This window comes from Phyllopteryx taeniolatus, chromosome 5 (assembly GCF_024500385.1).
Source record: "Phyllopteryx taeniolatus isolate TA_2022b chromosome 5, UOR_Ptae_1.2, whole genome shotgun sequence".
In the NCBI taxonomy this organism is placed as follows: Eukaryota; Metazoa; Chordata; class Actinopteri; order Syngnathiformes; family Syngnathidae; genus Phyllopteryx; species Phyllopteryx taeniolatus.
In genome coordinates, this window is record NC_084506.1 from 16,623,849 (window position 1) to 16,635,348 (window position 11,500).

At 42.6% G+C, this 11,500-nt stretch overlaps 1 protein-coding gene across 4 annotated transcripts in view; it reads left to right on the forward strand.

The window, feature by feature from the left end:
• Nucleotides 1-9,507, forward strand: part of LOC133478218 (uncharacterized) — a 110,990-nt gene extending 101,483 nt beyond the window's left edge. For 3 of the 4 annotated variants that reach the window (XM_061774009.1, XM_061774010.1, XM_061774011.1), the window contains one exon: nucleotides 4,467-9,507. The gene's annotated coding sequence lies outside the window, so the exon portion shown is untranslated. The remainder of the gene's footprint in view (nucleotides 1-4,466) is intronic. The other variant, XM_061774012.1, reaches the window with a different exon arrangement.
• The last annotated feature ends 1,993 nt before the right edge of the window (nucleotides 9,508-11,500 follow it).

Below are 11,500 nucleotides of genomic sequence, written 5' to 3' on the forward strand. Positions count from 1 at the left end.
GGGCACTGAGACATCATTTAATGTCATTTAATGCTTAATGTCACATTCTGCAATAATGTAATAATGTCTCTCGGCGACAGAAACAAATTAAAACGACTGTGGAGAAGAAGCAACAAATCTTGAGGAAGTTAACTTTATGCTACAAACCTATAGCCTACAACGTTATTATCAGACAACATCATAACAGTTATTTCCATAGCATATAATTTATGCCATAAAACAAGAAATGCCAACTTCACATTTACGAAAGTCTTTGTGAATTTCCATATCAACATACATTTAGCCTCTTAACTAATTGTCTGGCACTGTTGGCGGCTACCTTTATGAACTAAATACGACAAGCACGCATGGATCGAAGTGTTTTTGTAACCATCTTCGGAAAATCGTAATTTCAGGCAAGAGACTTGCATCAACAATACTGGCTGTCGCGCGATGACATCGGTTAGGAAAAATGGAGTCAAATTCATTTTAAACAGTGCTGTCTTTTCCCATGATCCAAAAGGAAGCACCTTTTCAGCTATCCTTGACCTGATGACGTTTTCATACCATACCATACCATACCAGGTTCTGCTTTGTGGAAAACTAACTAGCCAAATGGTGACAGATCTTTAGACGAACAGAAACCAACAAGGAAGTCTCCAAGGCTTGTTTGACTTCTTTAGCCAGCAGAATTAAGGTTATGCAGCTGGGGATACAAAATTGTGCCACTGTCTCATCCAAAACGGATCACTTTCTCCTTGCGAGGAGCTAAGGTATGCAATTCGCAGACATCATCACCGTTCAAATCGAGCCAATTCTGTAAAAAAATAAATAAAAAGGCAGGAGCTTTTACAGCTTCAGTCAGCAACACTCACCTTTCTGTCACTTCTCAGCGAATATGTGACCGTAATAAAATGTAGATAACACTGGGGATTGTGCGACGCAAACAGCAAGCTATGCAGTCAGGGGGCTGTTAGTTGCGTGACGCTGAGCTGATCTGCCCAAGTAGGACACCTGCGCCTGCCGTTTTCCACCGAATGACGCCACACCCTGCTTATCATTGTTGTCCTCGCATGGCAGCTTTAACTCCCTTTGTCGCCTTCACTTTTTGAGTTTTGCTTTTGCTCGCTCCACAACATTCGCAGCTCCACCCTTTGTTTTTGGCAGAAATAAGTCTTCAGTCAGTGCCTTTGAGGCCCTCAATGTACAATCAACTCGAATATACCTTCAAGCTATTTATTGGGCTTTATGTGGAAAGATATTCTGCCTTGGAATGTGTCCATACAACCGTGTTAACACACTAATCAATTTCTATTGTGAGCATACAGTCGGTATGACTGTGATTGTACCCAGTATGTGTGTGTGTGTGTGTGTGTGTGTCGATTTGTGTGCTTGTGTATGACAATTCTGTTGATGTTAGCAGTTTGTTGTGAGACAGAAGCAGGGGTGCTTACACCTACACTTATTCCTAATGAGGGTTTTACAGGACCCACGGAGTCTTTTATATAACTATACCAGGCCCAGTGTTGTGCGTGTCTGTGTATATGAGTGTGTGCATGGCAAGAGTTATTGATATTTTGGGAAAAGGACCGGAGACAGCACAGATGATGGAGAAAGACAAAAACGTCCTGGTTGGAGAATAAATGGAAACTCGAGCAGTGAATATTTAAATGTTGGGGTTGTTGGGGTTATCTTTTGTATACCAAGAGATAATTTGAGAACAAGACAGGCATGTCATTATACCTTACAACCACTAATAGTATAGTGCTACATACACAAAAACATGTCAATGGCATGTACTTAAAAACATACCGCTAGCATGATTTTACAAGTTATCAATACTGCTTAATGTCACATTCTGCAATTATGTAATTGGGCTTCAGTTTAGGTGATGCCCATTTATAAGCCCATTTATAACTGAGACATCTTGTTCACATCACAAAGACATGGATCCATAACGAGCAGAGGCCCAGTGTTGCTAAAGACTATCATTTGAACAAAGCCATTTGTGTAGCCAGTTACAATATAATGCTTGTCCAAGAGTGTTAATCCTCTTTTGTACTGTCACCTTGTTGAAGCAACAGAAAAAAAATATACGCTTTGGAAAAGATATACTTTTCAGAAAAAAAATATGCCCTTGTATTGCACTGTAAGAATAAGTCTTAAAAATATACAGGCATGCAGTGGCATTTGAAAGAAAATGTGGCAAACCGGCCATTTATTTTACCAACATACCAGAAGATTCTCTCTTACTGCCTGATATGCTTTTCTATAGTTACTCAATCCCTTAGAGAACAAAAGCAGTCCAGTTCAAGTCTGTTCACTACGGTAGAGTTTGGATCACTAAAACACAATAAAGTTCAGTTGCGGACTTTGTAGGCAGTATGGTTATTCGCTGTGTCTGCTATGTAAATCGTCAGTATTAATGATTACCACTGCCACCTTGTACAACAGAAATACAAAGGCTCTTTGGTGCACCAAAATTGTATGTAAGTCTATCAGTTGTCAAACCATCCATCCATCCATTTTCTGAGCCGCTTCTCCTCACTAGGGTCGCGGGCGTGCTGGAGCCTATCCCAGCTGTCATCGGGCAGGAGGCGGGGTACACCCTGAACTGGTTGCCAGCCAATCGCAGGGCACATAGAAACAAACAACCATTCACACTCACAGTCATGCCCACGGGCAATTTAGAGTCTTCAATTAATGCATGTTTTTGGGATGTGGGAGGAAACCGGAGTGCCCGGAGAAAACCCACGCAGGCACGGGGAGAACATGCTAACTCCACACAGGCGGGGCCGGGGATTGAACCCGGGTCCTCAGAACTGTGAGGCTGACGCTCTAACCAGTCGGCCACCGTGCCGCCCAGTTTTCAATCATAAAGTCATAATTGCCAGAAATATTTGTATGAATAAAACAATCCAATGAAAAACAGTAAGTAAGTACAGCCATAACTGAGCGTCCCTCGTTGTGCCGCTTGACGACATATTCGTAACTTCGGACCCTCGTATGTCGGGGCAGTCGTAAACCGAGCACCTCCTGTAAACAGAACAAAATGTTTGACCAAACCATCATATTTCATCTAACAAAGGTCCGGTAGCTTAATGCTAACATAAAATGTGAAGCCCCATAGATGAGCTAATGGAAATTAGCATCAACATTACATTAATTGTAAACCTTCAAACAACTCCAACTTTAACACATGTGGAGCAGCAACACATACAAATAACGGCAAACAGCATACAACAATACTCACAGGCGTATAATAAAAACAACAAAACATGTTACTCTAGACCTCAGTGCTTCCCGGCATGTTGTGGCACAACTTGGTACGACACTGAAAGCACATAACGTTAAATTTGGACTTGCCTGAACAGTATAAAGGCACATACAACAAAAAGAGTCGCTTAAAAATATACTGGGGGCGCAAATGATGAACAGCGATACAATGGGAATTCACCGTATTCTTACAACACGTACCGCTCGTAACCTCGAAATGTACAGTATATCGGAACCGACGACCCCCTGTATGGATAGAAACTGCCATGTTTGCCCCTATTGCAAAATCCCCACTGCACGTATGTTCTCAAGCAGTAAAATGAACAAAGTCAATATAGCTGGAGCGCACCAAAGTTTACCCCTCATTTCACAAAGCCTCCTTAGCATAGGTACGGTATGTAACGTATATTATGTAAGTGAACAATTTGAGTCACTCTGCTCTTGTGGAGCGGACTAAATAAAGATGCCGTGATTTTACGGGGGGTGGGTGGAAGAAGAGTGCGGGAGTAAATGGACGCGCTGGAAAAGGAAGCAGCTTGTGTTGGAATTTGTTTTTTTATATATATCAGATATTACTTCTATTAGTTTTAGACAGGCGGCACGGTGGCCGACTGGTTAGAGCGTCAGCCTCACAGTTCTGAGGTGCGGGGTTCAATCCCCGTCCCCGCCTGTGTGGAGTTTGCATGTTCTCCCCGTGCCTGCGTGGGTTTTCTCCGGGCACTCCGGTTTCCTCCCACATCCCAAAAACATGCATGAATTGGAGACGCTAAATTGCCCGTAGGCATGACTGTGAGTGCGAATGGTTGTTTGTTCCTATGTGCCCTGCGATTGGCTGGCAACCAGTTCAGGGTGTACCCCGCCTCCTGCCTGATGACAGCTGGGATAGGCTCCAGCACGCCCGCGACCCTAGTGAGGAGAAGCGGCTCAGAAAATGGATGGATGGATGGATAGTTTTAGACAACCTTCACATGCTTTATTGATGACTATTAGCTCAGTGTGTGTAATACTTGTTGCAGCTGGACATAGATAATTGTTTTGTTTTCTTTCTCTGTCTTGCTCGTTTCGATATAACAAGGGGGATTTTTTTGTCTGAGCTTCAGTAAGGGGTGACAACTCGTAAGACTTGTACTTTTTCCTCTCTTTGCAAAGACTTTTCTTTTTTGTAATAAAACCCCACAAAGACAAGATTGCTTCCTCACTTATTCTTTCAGAAAAACATTTCCCAAAACAGTTGGTGTCAGAAGTGGGATCCTAGGATTGATCACCGATCCAGAGGACCCCGGGAGTGATTGATCATCCAGGACCAACGCACGAGTTCGGCCTCCACCCAAAGAATTAAGGACGGGGGGTGCTGCCGGGTCTCTGGATGTCGGCTATCACCTCAGGATCAGAAAATTTGTATTCCTTGAAAATCAGAGCATTTCATATGGTGTACTGTGTTTGAAACAATCTTGTCTTTGTATTAAGTGGTACTGGTATTGTTGCTCTCCCCACATTCCATTGGTTAAAAAGTCTAGTTAAAGTTGAGGTTAAAAAGTATTTAAAGTCAAGGTTAAAGAGTCTAGTTAAAGTCTAGATCAAAAAGTCTAGATAAAATCTAGGTTAAAGAGTCGAGTTAAAGTCTAGGTCAAAGAGTCGAGTTAAAGTCTAGGTTAGAGAGTCTAGTTAAGTCTCGGTTAAATCTCTCCTGGTTGGAATCCGGAGATTAGGGTTTAAGTTCCCAACAATTTCGAAGACGTTCGAATATTGTAAAAAAGAGAAGCGCTTCTAACAGGTATTGGAAAATGGAAAGCGGGAAGAGCAAAAAAAGAGTATGGCCGAATTACCAGTGTATACGTCACCTATTATGTTTCGTATGAGAGAAGAATATGGAGAGAAATCTGTGGAATGCGTGGAAATCTAGATAAATGAATGTGGTTTCCCAGCAAAAGGGAGCCTGTGTACACCAACTAAAAAAAAAAAAAAAAGAAAAGAAAATTGGTTGAGAAAGAACAAAGAATTAGTCAAGGATTTGGACCTTTTAGATAAAACTGTCAAATGTCTGGAAATGTGGTTGACTGTTAGATTTAGATGCGAACAGGGACAGCTTTCTGACAAAACCATGTTTAGGGCAAGTTACTGATAACTGTGGTCTGATCTGTCCGAATTGGCCAAGGGGAGTATTTCAGGTTGTAGCCGTGAGCTGCGTTCCACAGTGGCCTCCACAAATTGATCACCCTATGACAAAGATCAAGAAGAATGTAATCTGGAAAAGACCAACAACACAACCGCCTCCCGCGACCCGCAGCACGGCCCTCCACATGCAGCACTTCTGCGGTTCCCCCCCTCTTCTCACACAGGCTGCTGCAGCATCCCAACAAGAGCAGCCGCCTCCCTCCTCCAGACCGTCTGGCCTCATGGTTAGCAAAGCACCCCTGAAACAGATTTGAGGAGGTTGAGGCTGGGAGGGGACGTGAACGGTGCAAGATGCTTTCCTTGTGGAAAGAAGGGACATTGGATATACATTGGATCAGAGACTGTGGAAAGGACGAAAGAAAACTCATGGAGGTGATCAGTGGTGGGGGACCAAGTTCGTCTGACCTCCGGCTGACTCCCGGCGGCCCCAAAGACAGAGCAGCGATATAAAGACACACGCATCCAACATTGCTGTTTGTTTTTGTTATTTTTCTGCAATGAAGACGCGCTTGGCACTGATAACACTGCTTCGCTTAGGCTAGTTATTTAACTTACAGTCACCACCAGACACTCATATACACACTTATGGAGTTAATGTATGCAACTATGAAGTATATTTAACAGATCCCTTTGAATTAGAACGATGTCCTCCCACTCTCCAAAACCAGTCCAAATGGACAGAATTAGCATTATATTTGGATCTCTCAGCGCTGTTAAGTTCTTTTGTTTTTGGTTTTTGTTTTGTTGTATTGTTGTCATGACAACAAAAGACGAGGGATGACAAAGACACATTGAAAATTGAAGTACCTGAAATGTAGAATTATTACTTGTAATTGTCTGAGGATCTATTCCCCGTGTAGATGTTTGGTCTGGGACCAAAGGTGATAGATTAAAATGTAAGACGATTTGTAATTTTTCAAGGTTTCGAGAAACTATTCACTAGTGACTATTTGGTCTGGGAAAAATACAACCCCCAATTCCAATGAAGTTGGAACGTTGTGTTAAACATAAATAAAAACAGAATACAATGATTTGCAAATCATGTTCACCCTATATTTAATTGAATACACTACAAAGATGAGACATTTCATGTTCAAACTGATAAACTTTATTGTTTTTAGCAAATAATCATTAACTTGGAAGTTTATGCCAGCAACACGTTCCAAAAAAGCTGGGACAGGGTAATAAATGTTTGGGAACCGAGGACACCAATTGTTGAAGCTTTGTAGGTGGAATTCTTACCCATGCTTGCTAGATGTACAACTTCGGGGTCTCTGTTGTCGTATTTTACGCTTCATAATGCGCCACACATTTTCAATGGCAGACAGGTCTGGACTGCAGGCAGGCCAGTCTAGTACCTGCACTCTTTTACTACGAAGCCACGCTGTTGTAACACTTTTTGTGCATAAACTGAACACGTCTTTTCAGCTTATGCACAAAAAGGACTTGTGAGTGACTGTGCAGTCTGCTGATGACTGATGTGTCGGTGTATGTATGTTTATTTCTGTGTGTGGTGTTTAAGAGACGAGTGCTGGAATCTTGGCCAAGTGTTTGGTGAAAGTGCGTTGTTTGATTGATTACAGGAAGATCTGTTGTTCACTATGGATACTGTATGGACAACCCCAATTCCAATGAAGTTGGGACGTTGTGTTAAACATAAATAAAAACAGAATACAATGATTTGCAAATCATGTTCAACCTATATTTCATTGAATACACTACAAAGACAAGATATTTAATGTTCAAACTGATAAACTTTATTATTTTTAGCAAATAATCATTAACTTAGAATTTTATGGTTGCAACACGTTCCAAAAAACTGGGACAGGTGGCAAAAAAAGACTGAGAAAGTTGAGGAATGTTCATCAAACACCTGTTTGGAACATCCCACAGGTGAACAGGTTAATTGGGAACAGGTGGGTGCCATGATTGGGTAGAAAAGGAGCTTCCCTGAATTGCTCAGTCATTCACAAGCAAAGCAGGGGCGAGGTTCACCTCTTTGTGAACAAGTGCTTGAGAAAATAGTCGAACAGTTTAAGGACAATGTTCCTCAACGTACAATTGCATGGAATTTAGGGGTTTCATCATCTACGGTCCATAATATCATCAAAAGGTTCAGAGAATCTGGAGAATCACTGCATGTAAGCGGTAAGGCCGAAAACCAACATTGAATGAAAATTTTATTTCTAAATTTCAAACCCCAGACAAAAACGATCTAATAACGGTACAGATGTTACGTTTGGGCATGACAATTTATTGTAGGTCCTTGATCAGTAATTATGCATAACTGATTGTGTCATTGGCATCCCTTGGACAAAAATGCTGAGGCAGATTTTATCCAACGGAAGAAAGTCCTTCGATTGCCAGACGACTCAAAACCCTTCACTTGTTATTTTCATGACCTCGTGTTGACAAAGACAGGTTTTATGGGGAAAGGAAAAGTGCCTAGCTGGAGATTTTATTCCACCCAAATTTTTGTAATGTGTCGAGAACACATTTTATGTATTTACATTTAGTAATGTTTTGATTAGGCGGCACGGTAGCCGACTGGTTAGAGTGTCAGCCTCACAGTTCTGAGGAGCGGGGTTCAATCCCCGTCCCCGCCTGTGTGGAGTTTGCATGTGCTCCCCGTGCCTGCGTGGGTTTTCTCCGGGCACTCCGGTTTCCTCCCACATCCCAAAAACATGCATGTTAATTGAAGACTCTAAATTGCCCGTTGGTGTGAATGTGAGTGTGAATGGTTGTTTGTTTGTATGTGCCCTGCGATTGGCTGGCAACCAGTTCAGGGTGTACCCCGCCTCCTGCCCGATGATAGCTGGGATAGGTTCCAGCACGCCCACGACCCGAGTGCGGAGAAGCGGCTCAGAAAATGGATGGATGGATGGAATGTTTTGATTATCACTCTCTATGATAATCATAATATACAAATGTTATATTATTATAATGCTGATAATGGATAATGGGTCAGAACATATTGATGCTATAGTGATAATGTATATAAGGAAATAAAGATTGATGCACTTAAAAAATACTGTCTAGCTATGGTAGGCATGTTAATGTAAGAATTGGAGTAAGTGGTAGTAGCACAATTAATCAAAATTATTCTCAGAATATTATGACAATTCTTTGAAAGCTTTCCTCTAACAACAGCTTTCTGACAGATTTCAAGTGGACCTCAGAACACATGATAGCTACCACCCACAAATGAATACCGGGAAGTCAATTAAATTAGGTATATATGAGGATGTGTGTGTCCCCTTTCATTTTTTGAGATTGTTTTTGCAGACACTCCATTGGACCGGATCCATTCGGGTTTACCTAAGCCAGAACTGCCGATGGGCATACAAATCGTTCAGGTATTGCACATTATTGACGAATCAATTTCAGGAAACAAGTCCAATCAGCACTCCCAAGGCTGGCCAATGGACCCCTGCATGACATCAAACCCGATGATTTCGTGCTGATTAAGAACTTCCGACGGAAAATGTGGCGACATCAGCGCTGGCTGGGGCCTTTCCAAGTCCTTCTTGTGACCCACACTGCAGTGGAATTTGCTGAACGACCTACGTGGGTTCACGCGTCACACTGCAAGACGGTCCAACCCCTCCTAAGGTCCGGACTCCTCCACTTCCTTCACCCTCTATGACGGATGATCGAAAAGGTCACACACTTGCGTAACTTGGCACAGAAGAAAGACGATGACTAATACCCTTCCCAACTCTAATAATTGTTGTGATAAAAATGTGTGTTGAATTGTGTACTGATGCTCCCACTTTGACAGTTGACACAATATGTACCTTACGAGACGGGACAATTATGAGGAGCTTCTTTGGTTGTGAATTTCAATCGTCACCTGCTTTATTGTTATGTTGTGACTACTAGCTCTGTGTGTGGACTACTTGTTGCAGCTGGACATAGATAATTGTTTTGTTTTCTTTCTCGGTCTCTCTCACTTCGATATAACAAGGGGGATTTTTTTATCTGAGCTTCAGTAAGGGGTGACAACTCGTAAAACTTGTACCTTTTCCTCTCTTTGCAAAGACTTTTCTTTTTTGTAATAAAAACCCACAAAGACAAGATTGCTTCCTCGCTTGTTCTGCCAGCAAAGGATTTGCCAAAACACTTGCTTGAAACTAATGTGTTGCTTCGGAGGCTCAAACAGAGGAGACTAAACAGATCATTCCCAGCCAACGATACTTAACACCACGCAGACTGCTGCTGCTTGTTCCTCAGTGCAGTCACAAGGGGGGCAATTAAAAGAAAAGGATATGAAAAACACTCAAATGGAGGCGGTGCACGGGCACGTGCCGTCCCGTGAGCGGAGAGGTGCGTTTTTTTTTTTTTTTTTTTTTTTTGATTGGCGGCTTGTGTAAAACACATTTACAGTGTCAATAAAGTACATATTGGAATCATTTTATGTGCATTTGAATGTGCAACGGCTGAACATGTTTCCCCTCATAAGTAAGGCATGAGTGAGTGTTGGATTTATCTTACCCAACATTATAAAAAATAGACACAAAAGGAATGAAGACACTGGTTTCTTTTTCTCATGAGGAGGGCATATGGGAGATTGTTCAGATCACAGTCTCTCAACACGCTCTAACCAATCTCTCCCGTCGCTCCTGCATTTATTTCAAAATAGGAGGGTTTTTCCCAGACATAATGTTCTAAACAATAAGACACAACACAAAACATTGGACCAACACCTGTCACGTCCCCGACCACATCCGATCACGTCCTTGGTCCAGGCGCCCTTCCATCGGATGATGCTGAGTCATCTTTTTGAAGGCGAGACATCTAAAATCGTCCATAATACTAATGCAAGCTAAGCAAATAAATTATAACTTCTAAAATATATTTAACAGTGAGTCTAACAGAAAACAAAACAGCAAATCGAGTACATATAGACTGACAACCAGTTCAGGGTGTACCCTGCCTCCTGCCCGATGACAGCTGGGATAGGCTCCAGCATGCCCACGACCCGAGTGAGGAGAAGTGGCTCAGAAAATGGATGGATGGATGAAATTAGCCTGTGGGGACGAGCGTGCTCATTGTGCACGTGTATGTTTTTGCATGTTGATAATGTGTATTTTACCTAGACACGGATTCATTCATAGCTGATGGGGGTAAATTTGGACTGGGAAAATAGCAGAGATAACGGCGTAAACAGTCCTGCACGAATGTATCGATATTTTCCCTCTGCACATCCACCTCCGCACCAACGATGTCTCACACAGACAAGAAAGACAGACGCAAACACACACACATTGATGGATGCGCTTTTTTCGCTTGTGTATATTTGGAAAGCAGGCCATGTCATGCAAGCAGACCTAATAGCGTTGAGTTGATCCCCGCGGGGTGTGTGTGCACGCTGGATGGTGGAATCAGTGAAGTTCATCCCGGTCTAATCCCGTGAAGGTGATCCCACACTGCAGTCAACCCTTTTTGGACAAAGGTATTGGGACGCCTGGCCTTTACACCAACAGAAAGTGAAAATGGAAGTTCACTCAATTTTATTTATAAATGCAGCCCTATGGGGGGCACAAGCCAGTGCAAACTATAGGCCTGTCCCAAGCCCTGATAAATGCTGAGGGTTGCGTCAGGAAGGGCATCCGGCTTAAAACCTTGCCAAACAAATATGAGCGTTCATCCAAAGAATTCCATACCGGATCGGTCGTGGCCCGGGTTAACAACGTCCGCCACCGGCGGCGTCAACCTGCAGGGTGCCGTTGGAAATTCAGCTACTGTGTGTGGAAATCGGGTTCTTCGGCAGAAAGAGAAGAGGAAAACACAGAACCTAGAACTGAATGTGGGGTCTTTGAATGTTGGGACTATGACAGGAAAATCTCGGGAGTTGGTTGACATGATGATTAGGAGAAAGGTTGATATATTGTATGTCCAGGAGACCAGGTGGAAAGGCAGTAAGGCTAGAGGTTTAGGGGCAGGGTTTAAATTATGTTACCATGGTGTAGATGGGAAGAGAAATGGAGTTGGGGTTATTTTAAAAGAAGAGTTGGCTAAGAATGTCTTGGAGGTGAAAATAGTATCAGATCGAGTGATGAGGCTGAAA